The following is a 21,504-nucleotide window of genomic DNA, read 5'->3' on the forward strand; positions in this document are numbered from 1 at the left end:
CAATATCTTGTAACAATCTATAATAGAAAAGAATCTGAAAAAGAATAAATAAATAAATATACACACACATATATATATGGGTTACTTGAATACTTTGAATCACTTACTTGTATGCCTAAAACTAACACAACAATGTAAACTAACTATACTTCAATTTTGAAAAAACAGAAGTGACAGTTGGGTATTTATTCATTTTTGTTAATTTTATCTTGAATGCACACACAGCAGTTCTGGATCAGATTTCTCACTCAGTCTTGTCTGACTCTCTGTGACCCCATAGACTGTGTAGCCCACAGGGCTCCTCTCTCCATGGGATTCTCCAGGAAGGAATAATGGAATGGGTAGCTATTCCCTCTCCAGGGGATCTTCTCAACTCAGGGACCGAACCTGGGTATCTCACACTGCAGGCAGATTCTTTACTGTCTGACCCTAGATTTCTTAACACCTCACGGTAAACAGTCTGCGGGTCCCCTTGCCCCTGTTCTGATTTGCTTGTCTGTGTCGTAGGGAACTTCTGTGGAGTGCTCTCTGAATCCTCGTGGATCCACACAGACTTTTTTCCCATCTTAAATGAATGCTATCTAAGATGGGTAAAGGTCCTTGGGTAGGATTTTTGTTTTTGTTTTTTCAGTATTCTGTAGACTTTATTTCATCCTCTCTAGCTTAAGACTTTTAATGGGGAACCTGGTGCCAACCTGATAGTTTTCTTTTTTGAGTAACTTTTTCTTTCTACCCAGCAGATTCTAAGATGAGCACTGCTGGACTTCCTTGGTGGTACAGTGGATAGGAATCACACAGCAACTAGAGAAAGCCCATGTGCAGCATCGGAGACCCAGTGCAATAAAAAAATACATAAATTAATTAATTAAAAAAAGATTTTGAAGTTTAGGAATTTTACTAGAACATACTTGTGTGTAAATATATGTTTGTTTTTTTGTTACTACCATGTTTTAATCAATCTGATTGGAACTCAGGAAGACCTTTCCATTTTCAGATTCAAATTGTTCTTTACCTCATATAAAATTTCTCCCTTTATTGGTTCAGTTATTGCCTCGTCTCCATGGGTTCCTTTCTCTCTCCCTGGTAATATTATTTACATACTGCATTTCTGGTATCTGTCTTCCATGTCTTTATTTATTTATTTATTTTTCCATTTCTACTGCTGTTTTCCTTCTGTGTTTTGAAATCTTTCTTCCCTTTGTGCTCAGTCACTCAGTCATGTATGCTTTGTTTTGACCCTATGGACTATACCCAGACTATAGCCTGCAAGGCTCCTCTGTCCATGAAATTTTCCAGGCAAGAATACTGGAGTGGTTCCTACTCCATTTTTTCCTTTTCCAGACCACTAATTCAGGTTTCTACATTACCATCCTTTATTTAAATTTATCTAATAAACTTTAAATCTAGAAAATTATCCTTAATATTCCCAGAAATTCTCTTTCATGCTATAATTGAATCACATTAAATTCTCTGGCTTTTGGGGTTGTGGTTCAGGTTGTCATCATTCTCCTGCAATTATTTCTATTTTGCTAGGAGGCACCAGATACATTAGCTATCTTTCGCTGCAAGCCAAATTACCCCAAATCTCTGTATCTGAAAACAACAGCAAATATGTATTTTCTCTGGAGAATTCAAGTAGAATCAAAGTACTCCAAGAAAAGTAAAAGTCCAGTCAAGATTTTTTAACAAAAGCCACCTGTCCTCTTTGCTTGGACCTGCAATAAACTTTTCTCTCCTACAAAAAAGAAAGGTCTTCCTTCTACCCCAGGACTTTGCATCCATCTATTCATTCATATACCCAGAGATAGTGAGTTTTAATAGTTTTGAAACATGTCTAAGAATATAAAAACTGATATAAATATATGTAAAGATATATTTTTGGCTCTTTGCTTTGAAATAATTTCAGACTTATAGAAAATTTACAAAATGGCACAGAAAATAAATACCTGTCACCTAGACTCCTCGAATATTAGCATTTTGCCATAATTTGTTTTATTATCCTCTCTATATACACTTTTTCTGAAAAATTTGAAATTGGGTTGCAAATATGATGCCCCCTTGCCACTAAATCCATCAGTATGTATTTCCTGAGAACACAGACATTTTTCTCTATTGGAAAAGACTCTGATGCTGGGAGGGATTGAGGGCAGGAGGAGAAGGGGACAACAGAGGATGAGATGCCTGGATGGCATCACTGACTCGATGGACGTGAGTCTGGGTGAACTCCGGGAGTTGGTGATGGACAGGGAGGCCTGGTGTGCTGCGATTCATGGGGTCGCAAACAGTCGGACACGACTGAGCGACTGAACTGAACTGAACTGAACTGAATAGTATAATTATAAAGATCAAGAAATGGGCATCAATGGGAAAACAGTATGGACGTTTCTCAAAAAAGTAAAAATAGAGTTGCCATATGATTCTGCAATCCCTCTCCTGGGCATATATCCAACCAAAACTATAATTCAAAAAGATACATACACCCCTGTGTTCATAGCAGCTCTATAGCCAAGACATGGAAATAACTTAAATGTTCATCGACAGATGGATAAAGAAGATGTCGTATACATACACACACACACACACACACACACAATGGAACACTACTCCTCATAAAAAAGAATGCAAAAATGCCATTTGCAGCAACATGGGTGGGCCTAGAGATTATCAAATCAAGTGAAGTAAGTCAGACAGAGAAAGACAAATATCATGACATCACTTACAGGTGGAATCTAAAATATGATACAAATAAATCTGTCTATGGAACAGAAACAGAGTCAGGGACACAGAGAACAGACTTGTGGTTACGAAGGAGGAGGGATTGATTAGGAGTTTGGGGTTAATAGACGTAAATTGTTATATATAGAATGAAAAAACTACAAGGTCCTACTCTATAGCATAGGGAACTATACTCAGTATTCCTTGATAAACCATAATGGAAAAGAATATAACAAAGAATGGATATATATGTATAACTGAATCGCTTTGCTGTACAGCAGAAATTAACAGAACATTGTAAATCAACCATATTTCAATTTTAAAAAATGGGCATCAACAGAAACGGTATGGATCTAACAGAAGCAGCAGATATTACGAAGCGGTGGGAAGAATACACAGAAGAACTGTACAAAAAAGGTCTTAATGATCCAGATAACCATGATGGTGTGATCACTCACCTAGAGCCAGATATCCTGGAGTACAAAGTCAAATAGGCCTTAGGAGGCATCATTATAAATAAAGCTAGTGGAAGTGATGGAATTTCAGCCAAGTTATTTCAAATCCTAAAAGATGATGCTGTTGAAGTGCTGCACTCAATATGACAGCAAATTTGGAAAACTCAGCAGTGGCCATAGGACTGGAAAAGGTCAGCTTTCGTTCCAGTCCCAAAGAAGGACAAAGAATATTCAAACTACTGCACAGTTGTGCTCATTTCACATGCTAGCAAGGTAATGCTCAAAATCCATCAAGCTAGGCTTCAACAGCATGTGAACCGAGAACTTCCAGATATACAAGCTGGATTTAGAAAAGGCGGAGGAACCAGAGAATTTCCAACATCCGTTGGATCACAGAAAAAGCAAGGGAATTCCAGAAAAACATTTACTCCTGCTTCATTAACTATGGTAAAGGCTTTGTGTGGATTGCAACAGCTGTGGAAAATTCTTAAAGAGACAGGAATACCAGACTACTTTACCTCCTTCCTGAGAAACTTGTATAAGAATCAAGAAGCAACAGTTAGAATCAGACAGGGAACAACAGATTGGTTCCAAATTAGGAAAGGCGTATGTAGAAGCTGTATATTGTCACCCTGCTTATTTAACTTATATGCAGAGTATATCACACGAAATGCTGGACTGGATGAAGCACAAGCTGGAATCAAGATTGCCAGAAGTTTTAATAGCCTCAGATATGGAGATGATACCACCCTAACGGCAGAAAGAAGTGAAGAGGAACTAAAGAGCCTCTTGATGAAGGTGAAAGAGGAGAGTGAAAAAGCTGGCATAAAATCTGATGTTCAAAAACCTAAGATCATGGCACTCAGTCCCGTCACTTCATGGAAGATGAGAGTGAGTGAATGTGTGAAATCGTTCAGTCATGTCCGAGTCTTTGCAACCCCGTGGACTGGAGCTTACCAGGCTCCTCTGTCCATGGGATTATCCAGGCAAGAGTATTGGAGTGGGTTGCCATTTCCTTCTGAAAGGTTGTTGCTGAACCACGAAAGACGCCGGGATTCTTGGCCTCCAGAAGAGAAGAATTCAACCCGGGGCCAGAGACAAGGCTTAAGCGCTCAGAGCTTTTGTGTAATAAAGTTTTATTAAAGTATAAAAGATATAGAGAAAGCTTCTGACGTAGACATCAGAAGGGGGCAAAAAGAATACCCCCCTGCTAGTCTTTAGCTGGATGTTATATAGCTACTGCTGCTGCTAAGTCACTTCAGTTGTGTCCGACTCTATGCGATCCTATAGATGGCAGCCCACCAGTTCCCCCATCCCTGGGATTCTCCAGGCAAGAACACTGGAGTGGGTTGCCATTTCCTTCTCCAATGCATGAAAGTGAAAAGTGAAAGTGAAGTCACCCAGTCGTATCTGACTCCCAGCGACCCCATGGACTGGAGCTTACCAGGCTCCTCTGTCCATGGGATTTTCCAGGCGAGAGTACTGGAGTGGGGTGCCACTACTAGCAGTCTGCTAATTTTAGAAAGGAAACGTCTCAAAACTCAGAGAATGGCACCAGGCCCCTCACCCACAAGATGCATTTTGAGATAATCTTGGCACCAGGTGAGTCATCTCTGGCCATAAAATGATTGACATGAATCTTAAAGAAAGGCAGTTTCATTAACATAGATTAGGAGAACAATGTATTAGTATAACATTCTGGTTTGTCAAGTTGGTTCTGAGCCTTTAGGCAGAACTGACTTGAAGACAGAGTGTGGGGTAAATGCATAGTATATTAACATAGCTTAAGACAAATATTTCCATGAGAAAAAAAAATGCATTGGTTAGCTCAAGGTTTGAGAAAAGTTCAGGAGGAACCAGGTGTCATTATGGAAACACAGAGTTTTAAGAGAAACCTCTTTTTAAATTTGTATAGAGAAGGGGAAAAAAATGTAACACTAGTTTGTTTCTTCCTGCCACTTAAGAGAGAGAGAGAAAAAAAAAAAAATGTCTGACACTTGCAGCCTATTTCCTATTTTGGAGACCCCTGGCCTTCCTGACTGTTACCCTCTCACTTCTCCAGGGGATCTTCCCAAGCCAGGGATCGAGCCAGGGTCTCCCACATTGTAGGCAGATGCTTTACCATCTGAGCAACCAGGGAAGTCCTTTCATGGCAAATAGATGGGGGAAAAATGGAAACAGTGACAGAGCTTATTTTCTTGGGCTCTAAAATCACTGTGGATGGTGATTGCAGTTATGAAATTAAAAGACATGTGTGCCTTGGAAGAAAAGCTATGACAAACTTAGACAGCACATTAAAAAGCAGAGACAATACTTTGCCAACAGAGGTCCGTCTAGTCAAAGTTATGGTTTTTCCAGTAGTCACTTACGATGTGATAGTTGGACTATAAAGAAGACTGAGCACCAAAAATTGATGCTTTTGAACTGTGGTGTTGGAGAAGACTCTTGAGAGTCCCTTAGACAACAAGGAGATCCAACCAGTCAATCCTAAAGGAAATCAGTCCTGAATATTCATTGGAAGGACTGATGCTAAAGTTGAAGCTCCCAACACTTTGGCCACTGATGCAAAGAGCTGACTCATTAGAAAAGACCCTGATGCTGGAAAAGATTGAAGGTGGGAGGAGAAGGGGAAGACAGAAGATAGTTGGATGGTATCACTGACTCAATGGACATGAGTTTGAGTAACATCCAGGAGTTGGTGATGGACAGGGAAGCCCGGCATGCTGCAGTCCATGGGGTCACAAAGAGTTGGGCATGACTGAGTAACTGAATTGAACTGAAGCTACAGACCTTATTCAAGTGTAACTGATTATCTTACTAATGTCTTTTATAGCAAAAGAAAAACCAACTGATGATCCAGTGGTTGAGATTCCAAGCTCCCAATGCAGGGGACCTGGATTTGATCCCTTGTCAAGGAACTAGATCCCACAAGCCACAACTAAGAGTCCAAGTGCTACAACTAAGACTCGGTGAAATCAAATTAAAAAAAAAAAGAAAGGTATTTTTCTGTGGTCCAATATCCAATACTAGGTCATACACTGCATTTAGTTGGCATGCGTCTTTCATTGCCTTCATTTGGAAGAGTTCCTCAGTCTGTCTTTTTCTACAGATATGTTTTCATAAAACTGTACGTAGTTCAGTCAGTTCAGTTGCTCAGTTGTGTCCGACTCTGCGACCCCATGGACTGCAGCACACCAGGCTTCCCTGTCCATCACCAACTCCCGGAGTCCACCCAAACTCATGTCCATTGAGTCAGTGATGCCATCCAACCATCTCATCCTCTGTCATCCCCTTTTCCTCCTGCCTTCAATCCTTCCCAGCATCAGGGTCTTTTCAAATGAGTCAGTTCTTTGCATCAGGTGGCCAAAGTACTGGAGTTTCAGTTTCAACATCAGTCTTTCCAATGAATATTCAGGACTGATTTCCTTTAGGATGGACTGGGTTGGATCTGCTTGCAGTCCAAGGGACTCGCAAGAGTCTTCTCCAACACCACAGTTCAAAAGCATCAATTTAGAATAATTCTGTATAAATCTATGTCCCTTGTGTTTTTCACTTAGTCTATCTTGGATGTTTTCCATTTCAACTCATTTTTATCTGCCTCATTCACTTTACTGGCGCTTAGTAGACAGTATCAGTCAGGATAACCTCTCTTATGCTATCATAACAACACCAGAATTCAGTGGCCTAACACAAAAGCTGATTTCCTGTGCATGTGAAGTTTGCTGACGTGGCTGTCAAGGCTCAGTCTAGCTGCTTCTGTCTCATGACTCTCCCTCCCAATGCGTATTTCTGCAAATGCCACACTAGAAGGGAACATGGAGGATCAGCCACGGGCTCTTAAAATGCTTGTCTAATCTCAGGGGCCAAGTCAAATCACATCAGTGTGCTCAACTTCAAAGGGGCAGGAAAGTGTATTCGCTTCATGGACTCAGGAGAAGAGACTAAGAAATATTGGTGAACACCAGGTTCACCTACCAAACATATCACTGAATTGTTATACCATAATTTTATTTAAATAGTCTCTTTTTGATGGACATTTAGATTACTTCTGTTTTTTTTTTTTTTCCAGAGATTTTTATACATTTATTTTTGTGCATTTGTGTGAGTATATTTGCAGCATATATTCCAAGAAATGAATTTGCAAAAGCAAAAGTAATGTCCAGCTGAAGTTTTGACAGATCAAGTCTGCTATTCTGAGCTATGCGCAACGTGAGTGAACAGAAGAAGGCAGATAACAATGAAGGAGGCAGAAAGAGGAAAATCAAGAGAAGAAGGAGATGGAAGAGACAGAGTAGATTTCAAAGCCCAACTTTCCAATTCACAGGCCCTTTGAATGCAAGCATTCACATCTACTAAACCTCAGTATGCATTCAATAAGCCCCTGTTTTTCACTTTTGCATGTTTGTATGTGTTTCTGCTCCTTGCCATAAATTATACCAGACTTCAAGGGGGACAGAAAGAGGCATGGCATAATCCTTACTCTCTTGTCAATTTTCAACCTAGTGAACAGTTGAGGCAGGAAAAGACATGAGCACTGAATTATCCAACCAGAAGCTTCCCCACTGAACAAGTGTTTATGATTTGACCTGTTTTTAAATCCAGGGCCAATGGTTGATGGGATGAATCTTCCTCACATCTGGAAAAAGAACACAGTCCAAAAAAATTCTTGTTTTTCCATCTCTGCACCAGAGTATATTTTTCTCATTTTTAAAAGCCCAACTCACATTTCACTTATTTCATGAAGCTTCATCTGCTGCTATCAGATTTCATCTGATCTCCAACTTTTCTAAATTCTTATGACACATGACATACAAGTTAGCCTAAATTTGGTTTCATACTGTCCTCAGTTTGTCTTATTTCTAGAATTAGATTTTAAGTTCTTTGAGTATAGGGAAAATATTTTATATTTTTAAAATTTCCTATAGAAACTTGTAGATACACTACTTAATAAATGTATAATTGTTGACTGATTAATTCTACCTAAGCCATGAAAACCAGACTTAATATGGGTATATTTAAAGCCACAAATTAAGGAAGGACAACTTGGCTGAAACCATGTGGTTCACATTTGCCAGGATTCCCAAGGAATAAAGATTACTGCCTTATTGATATAACTGCAGCAATTCTGAAAGCCTATGTATGCCCCTTCCAGTGACTACAATTTTCTTAGACTTGTATAAACTTGGCTTAAGTAAGCTTACACACATTTTATAAGCAGATTTATAAAATACAGTATTCACTCTATAAATAATCATTCTATGCATATGCATGCATGCTTAGTCATGTCCGACTTTTTGTGACACCATTATTTTAAGTATTGGAAGCTTCTTTCTCCATTTCTTGGAAAATCTTTCTATAAATGTCATTGAATATCATTCCTGAACTTCCCAGGCAGTCCAGTGGTTAATTGTACTTCACCTTAAGGGGGCACGGGTCTGATCCCTGATTGGGAACTAAGATTCCATATGCCATGTGACAGAGCCAAAAAATAAACACACAAACAAAACAAAAAAGACATTCAAAATTATGAAAATCATTCCTGCAAATGTTTGCATATTAGTATGTATCCATAAATAACATATTCTATTACTGTCATGTATATTTTAAGTGTTATCATATTCTACTCATTATTCTGCAACCTCTTCTTTCTCTCTTCACAATATATATTTGTAATTTATCTCATGTTAATATAACTGTGAATAATTCAAGTATCTAGAATTTTATTTTTGTAAAGCCGTTTTCTTGTTGATGCGCATTTAAACTACTTCCAGTTTTACCCAGGTTCAAAAAAAAGGCTGCAAAGACTGTTTTTGTTCATATCCAATTACAAACATACAGAAGACTTTCTCTTTGGTGTATGCCTACAAGTAGATTTCTGGGTACTGATACTTTCAATTTTGAGGAAGAAACTGTTAGGTAGTTAGAATGGGAAACAGGAGTCCAAAATGGTGGTGGCTAAAAGACAAGGAAGGGAAAAGCCCACGAAAATAGAACAAAGGAAGGTCAAAGGAAGGTCTGAGGACCGGAGTATGGACCTCAGGTAGAACAAAGAGCACTCCTGGCTAGCCCAAATTACATAGGGCAGGCCTGAGGGGAGGAAAAAACATATAAAAAGAGGAGCCAAGCGCTCTGTCTCTCCTGCACACTGGCGCGCTCCCCTATTCTCTTCTCTTGGCATCTTTGGGTCCGCATGCCCTCACGCCTGGAGGATGGATTCTCTTGCTATTTTCTAAATAAAATAGAGCTGTAACACTGATTTGTCTAAAAGCTGTAACACAGTCTGTCCAAGACCCGAGAACTGTGATGTGCCGAGGGCTTTAATGTCTGTTACTCCAAATCTTTGTTATGAAGAGACAGAACCGAGGAGCATACACTCGCCTGACAGAACCATCAACAAAATGTAAAGATAACCTACTGAATGGGAGAAGATATTTGCATATGATATGACCAATTAGGGATTAATATCCAAAATATATAAACAGCTCATACAACTCAGTATCAGAAAAGCAAATAACCCAATCAAAAAACGGGCAGAAGAACTGATCAGACATTTTTCCAAAGAAGATACACAGATGGACAATAAGCACGTGAAAAGATGCTTATCACTGCTAATCATCAAAGAAATGCAAATAAAAAACACAGTGAGAGGACTTCCTTGGTGATACAGTGGATAAGAATCCACCTGCCAATGTCGAGGACACGGGTTTGGGATTCCATGGACAGAGCAGCCTAGCAAGCTACAGTCCGTGGGGTCGCAGAGTCAGACACGACTGAGCGACTGAACCACAAAGAGAAAAGGCTACCCTGGTACACTGTTGGTGGAAATGTAAACTGGTACAGACACTGTAGAAAAGAGTATAGCAGTTTCTTGAAAAATCTAAAACTACCATATGATCCAACAATTTTGCTCCTAGGTATATACGCAAAGAAAACAAAAATTCAAAAACATAAATGTACCCTATCGTTCATAGTTTACCTGGAGGGTGTTATGTTTAGTGAAACAACTCAGATGAAAAAAGACAAACACTGTATGTTATCATTTATTTGCGGAATCTAAAATATAAACAAATGAATAGAACAAAACAGAAACAGGTTCATAGATACAGAGAAAATACTAGTGGTTACCAGATGGGAGAGGGCAGCAGGGAGTGGCAAGATAGGGATATGAGTAGGGAATGAAGAGGTACAAGCTACTAAGTATAAAATAAGCCACAAGGATACATTGTGCAGCACAGGGAACACAACCTGTATTTCAGAATACCTTTAAATGGAATATAATCTATCATTTTAATCATGCTTTACACCTGAAACTAGTATAATGCTGTAAATCAACTGTGTCAATAAAAAGTAATTAATTTCTGTGCTCACTATTTTTTTCTTGCAACTAATTTCTCTTCTGTGGGTTTATTATTCTTCTTTTGAAATAACATCTTTTACTAGGTCTCTTCCTGTAGGTCTATGGGTAGTATATTTTCTTCCTTTTGTATATCTATTTTCTGTATTTCACATATTTATAGAAATAGAGAAGTTTCTCATTACCGAAGTATTTCTCCAACTAAAAAGAGTGATTAAATTTGAATATCACCATTTTGCAAAGCCTAATCAACTAATTAATTGCTGCCACTACACAAAGAAAGACAATTGGCTATTACACGTCTCCTCCATGCCACCTACAATGGAGTCTGTAACAAAATTGTACCTGAATCTGATCAAGTTCATAATCTCATTCCAAATTTGTAGAAAATACAAGAGACAGAATAACAGGAAATGCAGTTATTAATAACAAAATCCAGTTGTGGGAAACTCTGCAAGCAAATCAAACAACCCAGATTCCTCCAGAACTAAGTTGGAAGGAAAAAGGTGAGACAAAGGAAGATTGGAATGTACTTGGAGAATTGGAAGAGACTTAATAGATGTACATTTTTTTAAAACTATAGGGATTAGAGATGTATCTTGGGTGACAGTTTATAAAGAAAGCAAGGAGATGACCATACAAGTCAAGATGTGGTTATTTTTAGGTGAAAGGGGAAAGATTGGGATTGATACATAAAGCACCGCTGGGGTGCCTGGCATGTGGACCCACTTCAGATAAAGCTGAAAACAAAATGAAATTCTGGCTCTCAGGGAGACTGTATTCTGTAGGTAGAAATATATCAATAATGCACAATACAATGACAGTGATAAGTGCCATAAAGAAGTGTAATGGATGATTGATCCCAAACCTCCAAATAAGCAACAGCCGAGTTTCACTCCTAACATAAAATATATAGAAAATGTAATTAACTGATAAAGTCAATAAGTAACACAATATTTCTGAATATCTCATGGCAAAACCAAAGACTGATACATAGAGAAGAGAGACATCCAAAAAGGCATAAACACCCACATCGAGTATGTAATGGAGTAAAATCTTACTACTGCTACAAATTCACCACTCTATGTAGAAATAGGAGACAGTATATTCTTTGCATTTTCCCTTTCAGCTGATAAATCAAGGTCTGGAGACTGTCTCAGACTTGGTCCTTCTAGTTCTTGCTTTGCCTTAAGGTTTGTTCTCAGTCTGGATACAAATACTCTGGGCTGAAGTGACAGGAAATGGCAACCCACTCTAGTATTCTTGCCTGGAAAATTCTATGGACAGAGGAGCCTGGCAGGCTGCAGTCCACGGGTTCGTGGAGTGTCAGTCACGACTGAGCAACTGAGCACGCACACACGAAGTGACACTTTACAACTAAATTTCTGAAAACAGTTTTTAAAAAGAAAATGAGAGTGAGAGTGGATGAGTATCGGACCCCAGAGCAGAAAGGGCTTGAAGGGATTGTGGAGGTGACTCAGCAAACCCCTCAATGCAGGCAGTTTTACAAGAATATACCAAGCCCTTCTCCTTGCACCCATTCAGGGCAATGAAATGGATGCCACAGAATGCAGAAGGCCACGTGGAGAGAAGTTCTCCTCTGTTCACCTTGGAAAGTTCATTTATAGCTCACTTAACTGGATGCAGAAAGGAAATCAATCTCACCATCTACAGTTCTAACAAAAATGGCAACAAAATGATTATGGTTTTTAATTTCTTCCCCTTATGGCAGCTGCAGTTTGTCCCATGATTGCTAGTTTTATTAGAAATAGCCATTCAAGTCAACAAACTCCCCAAAAGTTAAGATCTGTCTGATCTTGAAACAGGAATCCTACTTTCAGTCACAACTCAGTTCAAAAATGCAGTATAATTTATGTTATATACATACTAATTATAGACTATAGTACAGATCATACTTTGACTTACTAAGACACAGAATATGAATTTTAGTTTTCAGACTGTGAGAAGACAGGTCATAAAAGTACTACTCCATCTTTTCAAAATAAGACCTCAAAGAAATGTTACCTCACATGTTTTCCAGGTGTACTTTTTTTTTAAATTTTGTGATGAAAACAGATTTTATTTTGGCTATAAAAGTAACATTAAAGTACTTCAAATTCATTATTTTAAAAAGTCAGTGGAACAAGCATATAGATTAAAAATATATATATATATCTAAAAATTACTTCACTCTCTCCACCAAGAAATCTCTCTGCCTAGACTCTTCTCTTGGCCTAAAAACACACTTGCAGGTGCACATACACACTTTACAAAAGCAGGATCATTCTAAATAAGCTGTTTATAACCTTATTTTTAAACTTAGTGTATCACAGATATTCTTTCTGTGTTATAGAAGGAAAAAATAAGTTACTAAGCAATACATATATGTTCATCAGTTCAGTTGCTCAGTCGTGTCAGACTCTGCAACCTCGTGGACTGCAGCATGCCAGGCTTCCCTGTCCCTCACCAACTCCCAGAGCTTGCTCATGTCCATCGACTCATGTCCATCAAGTCGGTGATGCCATCCAACTGTCTCATCCTCTGTCATCCCCTTCTCCTCCCGCCTTCAATCTTTCCCAGCATCAGGGTCTTTTCAAATGAGTCAGTTCTTTGCACCAGGTGGCCAAAGTATTGGTTCTTCAGCTTCAGCATCAGTCCTTCCAATGAATACTCAGGACTGCTCTCCTTTGGGATGGACGGGTTGGATCTCCTTGCAGTCCAAGGGGCTCTCAAGAGTCTTCTCCAACACCACAGTTCAAAAGCATCAATTCTTCGGCGCTCAGTTTTCTTTATGGTACAACTCATATCCATACACGACTACTGGAAAAACCATAGCCTTGACTAGACGGACCTTTGTTGGCAAAGTAATGTCTCTGCTGTTTAATATGCTGTCTGGGTTGGTCATAGCTTTTCTTCCAAGGAGCAAGCATCTTTTAATTTTCATGGCTGCAGTCACCATCTGCAGTGATTTTGGAGCCCAAGAAAATAAAGTCTCTCACTGTTTCCCCATCTATTTGCCATGAAGCGATGGGACCGGATGCCATGATGTTCATTTTTTGAATATTGAGTTTTAAGCCAGTTTTTTCACTCTCCTCTTTCACTGTCATCAAGAGGCTCTTTAGTTCCTCTTCACTTTCTGCCATAAGGGTGGTGTCATCTGCATATCTGAGGTGATTGATATTTCTCCCGGCAACATTGATTCCAGTTGTGCTTCACCCAGCCTGGCATTTCGCATGATAGACTCTGCATATAAGTTAAATAAGCGGCATGACAATATACAGCCATGACGTATTCCTTTCCCAGTTGGGAACCAGTCCTTTGTTCCATGTCTGGTTCTAACTGTTATTTCTTGATCTGCATACAGATTTCTCAGGAGTCATAGTCTGAACATATTTTGCTTTAAAATTCTATATGCTTATATCTAAATATAAATCTAGATTTACAGATATATTATTTTATTTGTACAGAAGATGATCTGGCAGGGTACAAACCAAACTTTTAAGATCAAGGAAGAGCATGGAAGTGTGGAGGGGTGGGTAAGTGGAGGAAGCTTAAATTTTTTACATTATATATATATGGCTTCCCAGGTGGTTCAGTGGTGAATAATCCACCCACCAATGCAGGAGATATGAGTTCAATCCCCAGGTCAGGAAGATCCCCTGGAGAAGAAAATGGCAACCCACTTCAGTATTCTTGCCTGGGAAATCCTGTGGACAGAGGAGCCTGGTGGGCTACAGTCCATGGGGTTGCAAAAGAGTTGAACACAACTGAATGACAAAGTGCATAACACAGAAAAGTGCTTTTAAAAGTCATTAAAATTTTAATTATAAAGGAGAAATGTACTCTAATATCTAAAAGATATTGGTTTGATTATATCAACTCACCAAAAATTGTAGCCAGCTTGGTTTACTAGGACTCACGTTGAAAAGTGAACGGAATATTCAGGACTCAAAGTCAAATGTAGCCTTATTCATACTTGGTGGACCTTGGGAAATTATATACATTTGGGAGAAAAAGTCTCTGTTATTGCTTCACTGATGTCTACAGCTCTACCATTAATTCCACTGCTTCAGGTTCAAGGATTCCTTTCTCTGAACACACATGCACCTCTGAGAAAGATAGTAGAATACAATGAATTAAGCCATTATAGTCTTTTACATTATAGTACGAATTAATGGTCAATTTCTTCCCAACTTGTAGTTAATTAAGAAGAGCTTTTCACAATAGATGAGAAGAAGAAGAGAGGATATTGGACATGTAGGGGGTGTAGAGGAAAATAATATTTAGGGGAAGGAAGATAAAATTTAGAAGTTTCTTCAGACAGGAAATGCATCTTGCTCCTCTTTAAGCACGATGCTGAGCGCCATCACACCCACCATAGAGAGATGCATAGAAACAGATGAGCCCATGAATAGACAACTCTGCTCACCTCAGCTCTGACTGTGGGTTGTTGTGCCCAAAGCTGCAGTCTCAGGCTATTTGGGGGTGACTGCTACTCTGCTATTCTGGGTTCTTTCCTCAGAATTACTCATGTGGGATGGGATGCCAGAATCTCATTGTTAACAGATGTTGGTTCACTGGTATAACAAACAATTGCTAATTGCTAACACATTTTGCATTAAGGTAAAACAATGATACGTCTTTTTATACAATTGAATATATCTCCCTAAAGGATAAAAAGAGATTATTAAAATCAGCTGCTCGGGCAGGTCAATGATGAGCTCTCCCTCCCACTCCTCAGAGGTCTGATCATTTCACAACTGACCCCACTAGGGAAGTATTTGGATAAACAGCGGATCTTTCCCATTGTTTAGTTTTTTCCACTGTCGGCACGTATAAATTTATTATATAAAGTGGCACAATTGTTAGGGGAAGCACACTGACTGAAACCACCCACCCTGGCCAAGAACCATAGTAACCATTCGCAAGAGTTATTTTATGACAGGAGGTCCTGGTAAGGAACACAGCACTAACAAGCCACCACCAACCAGAAGCACTTAGGAAAGGTCAAAAGCAGACACCACGTGTCCGACCATCTCCCAGAGTCCTTCTTGCTGGTATCCATCTTGACTGAGCAATGCATGCACCACCAGGAAGGACCCTGAGTCATAAGGATTGGCCAAAGACAACCCAGAAGCTAATCTCATCACCATAAAACTGCAGATTGCAAGCCATGTGGCAGAGCAGTTCTCCTGGGTTCCTCAGCTGGGAGCCCCTTCCTAATAAAGCCTCTTGCTTTGTCAGCACATGTGTCTCCTCAGACAGTTCACTGCCAAGGGTTAGACAAGAGCCCATTCTCAGCCATGGAAGGGGCCCTCCTTCCTGCAACACAGTGCTGGTTCAAGCATGAGGTCAGCACTCCCCTAACTCCCGCCGAATCTGGGGCAAGGGGAAAGACAGACAGTAGAAGGTGACTGGTGAAGAGCAAACAAACGGTACCATAAGATAGTCAAGTTGAGATGTTTTTAAAATTAACAATGGTTTTCTCTTAAGTGATGAAAAAAGTAAGTTTTGGGTTAAGATATAAAGTTTCAAATTCTCACTGATAGACCTCAAATATTATGAGAACCAGAAGGCAGATAAAGAAGACAGAATGCCAAAGAGTTGATGCCTTAGAACTGTGGTGCTGGAGACTCCTGAAGGTCCTTTGGACAGCAAGGAGATCAAACCAATTAATCTTAAGGGAAATCAACCCTGAATATTCAGTCCACTGGAAGGACTGATGCTAAAGCTGAAGCTCCGGTATTTTGGTAATCGGATGTGAACAGATGACTCATTGGAAAAGTCCCTGACGCTAGAAAAGATTGAGGGCAGAAGGAGAAGGGGATATCAGAGGATGAGATGGCTGGACGGCATCACTGATGCAATGAACATGAACTTGGGTAGACTCCAGGAGATGGTGAGGGACAGGAGGCCTGGTGTGCTACAGTCCATGGAGTCTCCAAGAATCGACACAACTGGGTGACTGAAAAACAGCAACAACAAATGTGAGATCCAGAAAGGATGGGCCTCATCTATCTTGGCTTCTGGTGTATATTCAGGGCCTAGCAGACAGGAGGGCTCAGTAAACAACTGTTGAATGAGTGAATATTAAGTACTGATGATTCAGTAGCCTTCTGAAAAGAGTCTACAGCCTTTAGCAAATTAAATCTAAATAGGTCTAATACTAACGGAAAGTGAATTTAAGGGCAGAATACTTTATTCCAGAATCTTTTTTATACTTGACAAAAACAGCACTCACCATTCTCTGGTTTCACACTAAGTCATCCTGAAAAATCTACCCACGTCCAGTTGTTTTCTGTTAAAAAGTCATAGCGTGGGACTGTCTACACTAAATTATTATTCGTATAGTTGTTACTGGTAAAATCCAAAGAGCATTGCTTAACTCTCTACATTCCTCTGTCAATGTGGATGTAATCTAAGGCAAATGAAATCATACTCTATAAAATAATGCAGATCTTCAGGCTAAGTTGAACAGAATAAAATATTATAATAAAAATTGTAAAAAGTTATTTGAGGTAACTATAAAAATTATTTAAAAATGATTTAATACAGAGACTTTATTTTAATTTATTAAAGAGACTTCCCCGGTGGTCCAGTGATTAAGAGTCTGCCTGCCAGTGCAGGGGACACGTGTTCGATCCCTGGTCCAGGAAGGTTCCACACGCCACAACTACCAAAGCCTCTGCACCCTAAAGCCTGTGCTCTGCAACAGAAAAAGCCGCTACAACGAGAAGTCCATGCACCTCAACTAGAGAGCAGGCCCCACTCACTGCGACGAGGAAAACCCCAGGGCAGCAACAAAGACCCAGCACAGCCGTAAATAAATAAATAAAAGAGCACTCTGAAATTGAGCCAATGTTTTCCTCTTTTAGCTTATCAAGATAATGGTCTATCCTCAGGTAATGTTGCAGTCTTTTGTAGCTTAAGATGTTTATGTCTAATCCGAATCATGGCATCCTTTAACATTAAAGTTGTGAAGCTGCTATCAAGCAATCTAAGTTCCTCCTACATGTTAAAGACATACACTGTAAGTAACCACAGTCCCACAAAATCCGGAAATGGAAGCTCCTCCTTTAATCCATCTCCTATACCATTGTGTTATAAACACACCAAATATGCATGTGATGTAGACTTGGTATACTGTGTCAAACCTAAATTTAGTGACAATTGTATAAAACTAGAGGTTACAGCTGAATGATTAATGTTTCCAAGTTCAAACTGTTTGCATAAGAATGGTCATCAAAAGTCTCAGCACTGACTTTCAGTAAATTGTGTAAAGCTGGTTAAGATGATAATCATTTCATACACACATCATGATTTTTTTATACTAATACTCTCTCACTTTCAGCAGAGAGTTTTTGCTATGGTGACCAATAGGTAAGAGTTATCAGAAACAAAGGGAACTAAAAAAATCCAGCCTGTACCCCTAAATCTTATTCCAAATCCTTCAATACCAGCTAGTCATAAATCTACATCAGTGTCAGTTTTACAGAGACCACGCTGGATAGTAAGCAAAAGGCTACATGGTCAAATCATTCTCTCCTAAGTTCATGGCAAAGTGCATAATAAAGCAAAAGTTATTTATGTATTTTAAGGAAGAGGCACGCTCTTGAGTCAATGAGTGTGGTCACAGTATGACTGATGTCCAAGAGCTGGAGGATCTTGGGCCAAAACTTGTCCAGAAAAGGCTGACAGAGCCGGAGGAGAGAGAGGAAGCATCTGGGGACTGCTAAGTGATTAAGAGCTACATACAGCAGCTTGCCTGCCACATGTCAGAGGACAGTTTGATTTGACCAGGCACACGTTGTTAGGTCAGTTACTTGCTCCCATCTGTGCAGGCCTGGAGAGTTCATTTCCTTTGGCCATTGACTAGTCAAAGGATCCTAAGTGTAATAGGAAATTAGCAATTTGATTTCACTATTGTGTACCTGTGAAAGCCTGCTTTCTAATCCCTTACGCACCTGGTGCCTCCACCTTATTAAGATATGTTTTCAGGGACTTCCCTGGTGGCCCAGTGGTTAAGAATCCTCCTGCCAATACAGGGAACACAGGTTCGATCCCTGGTCTTTGAAGATTTCACAGGCCACAGGGCGAAGAAGCCCATTTGCCACAATGACTGAGTTTGTGCACCAAACTACCTGAGTCACTCAGGCTCTAGACCCCGTGCTCCGCAACAAGGGAGTGGCCTCTGTTGGCCGCAACTAGAGAAAGGCTTCACGTAGCAAAGAAGACCCAGCGCAGCAAAAAAAAAAAAAGCGCTCATATCCTTCATAGACACAAATTGCTAACACAAAATAGGTGACTGATAAAATTTCTTGTTTTCCTCCCTCTTCCCCATAATTGCTTATGAAAATGTACTCTTACTTCTTTTAGAGAATTTTCATTTTCACAGATACCAAATACTGAAATCGAAAGGATGAGGCAAGAGAGGAATTTTTGACATTACTTCTTATGGCTACTTCATGTATATATGAATCTCTCAGATGAGCTAAAATTTTATCAGCATTCATGAGGCAAGGCACTCTAAGAAATGCTTGAGATGGAGTGTGCAAATTTTTTTTTTTTGGAGTGTGCAATTTATCTCGACAACCCTATGAGGTAGTATATTAGTCCATTTAGGCTGCCATAAAAAAATCAACTGGGTGACTTCAACAACAACATTTCTTTCTCACAGTTCTGGAGGCTAGAAAATCCAAGGTCAAGGAGCCGCTAGATCTGATATCTGGTGAGAACTGGCTTCCTGGTTCAAGGACGGCCATCTCTTCTCTGTGTCCTCATATGATGGAAGGATCAGGAGAGCTCTCTGGGGAATCTTTTACAAGGGTGCTAGATCCACTCAGGAGAGCTCCACCCACGTGACCTTATTACTTCCCAAAAGATCCCATCTCCAAATACCATCATGCTGGGAATTGGGTTTCAACACATGGATTTTGGGTGGACACAACATTCAGCCTATAGCAGGTAGACACTAACATTATCTTCACTTTATACACTGAAGAAAGTGGGGTTTTTGGAGTTGGAGAAGTTTCGTACGATTATGCAGCTAGTAAGCCAGGGCATCTACTCCAGGGCCGGAACTAAGCCTTTGCTATATCCTGGGCAGGCCTTCAATGTGAATGAAAGGCTACACCAGCTCACTGAGCTTAACGTATTCATTCTTTCCGGGACCTTGATGCTGGTTTTGGACACTCCGTGTATGTTGTTATGGCACGCAGAATAATGACCACCCCCTCCAAAATGTTCTTGTCCTAATATCCAGAACTTGTGATTATGTCCCCTTACATGGCAAAAGGGATGTTTTTATGTTTATGGAACTTAAAATAGGCAGATTATCCTAGATTATGTGGGTAGGATCAACATAATCACATGACCCTAAAAATGGAAGTGAAAGGCAGATGTGTCTGAGAGATGAGACGGAAGAAAAAGGAAGAGAAGTTTGAAGTACGAGAGGATTCAACGGACAGCTGCTGGCTTTGAAGATGAGGAAGGAAATGGCAACCTCAGTCCTACAACCACAAGACTCTACACGTTGCCAAAAATCCAAAATGAACCAAAGGTCAAATCTTCCTCTGAGCCTACAGAAAGGAAAGTAGCCTTGCTGAGGACATGTTGATTTTAGCCCAGTGAGGCATCTGTCAGATTTCTGATACAGAGAACTATGAGACAGTAAAGTTGTGCTGTTATAAGTCACCATGGTAATCTGTCAAGGCAGCCAAAGGAAATTAATACAACTGCTCAATTCCTTCATTCAAGTTAAGTGCATTTTCCTGATGCACTTAAGAGAAGTGCACAAAAGTGTATCTTTTTCATCCTTCTCCTACATGGAGAGAAGAGTGAAAAAATGCACACCACCCTGCAGGCTATGAGGTAAATCTGGATTGCTCTCTATGGTTGGAAACAGACCCCAGGGTCAGTGGACAATCTCAGTATGGAATCCAAATGCTATGGTTTGTCCAGAACTGGCCTAACTGGTCTTGAACATAGAGAAACAACTTACCAGTGACTTATTTTCTATTTGTCTCCTGTGCAGGCATTATGAGAGAACTGGAAGGGTGAAATGCACTGCACATTTTATACCTGGTGAAAATCCCTAGATTTATATGCAATACCAATGACACATGATATTCAATTTCAGACTACAAATGTTTTGAAGAACAAAAGGATATGCCTAGGTTGACTTATTTTCATTTGTGAGAAGTTATTTTCTAGAATTCAACTTTCTGTATATTGTCGCTCTGCTTATTTAATGTATATGCAGAGTACATTATGCAAAATTCTGAACTGGATGAAGCACAAGCTGGAATCAAGATTGCCAGGAGAAATATCAACAACCTCAGATACGCAGATGACACAACCCTTATGGCAGAAAGTGAAGAGGAACTAAAGAGCCTCTTGATGAAAGTGAAAGAGGAGAGTGAAAAAGTTGGCTTAAAACTCAACATTCAGAAAACGAAGATCATGGCATCCAGTCCCATCACTCCATGTCAAATAGATGGAGAAACAATGGAAACAGTGAGAGATTTTATCTTTTGGGGCACCAAAATCACTGCAGATGGTGACTGCAGCCAAGAAATTAAAAGATGCTTACTTCTTGGAAGAAAAGCTATGACCAACCCAGACAGCATATTAAACAGCAGAGACATTACTTTGCCAACAAAGGTCCGTCTAGTTAAGGCTATGGTTTTTCCAGTAGTCATGTATGGATGTGAAAGTTGGACTATAAAGAAAGCTAAGTGCCGAAAAATTGATGCTTTTGAACTGTGGTGTTGGAGAAGACTCTTGAGAGTCCCTTGGACTGCAAGGAGATCCAACCAGTCCATCCTAAAGGAAACCAGACCTAAATATTCATTGGAAGGACTGATGCTGAAGCCAAAACTCCAATACTTTGGCCACCTGATGTGAAGAACAGACTCATTGGCAAAGACCCTGATGCTGGGAAAGATTGAAGACGGGAGGAGAAGGGGACAACAGAGGATT

Source organism: Bos taurus, chromosome 10 (assembly GCF_002263795.3).
Source record: "Bos taurus isolate L1 Dominette 01449 registration number 42190680 breed Hereford chromosome 10, ARS-UCD2.0, whole genome shotgun sequence".
Classification (NCBI taxonomy): Eukaryota; Metazoa; Chordata; class Mammalia; order Artiodactyla; family Bovidae; genus Bos; species Bos taurus.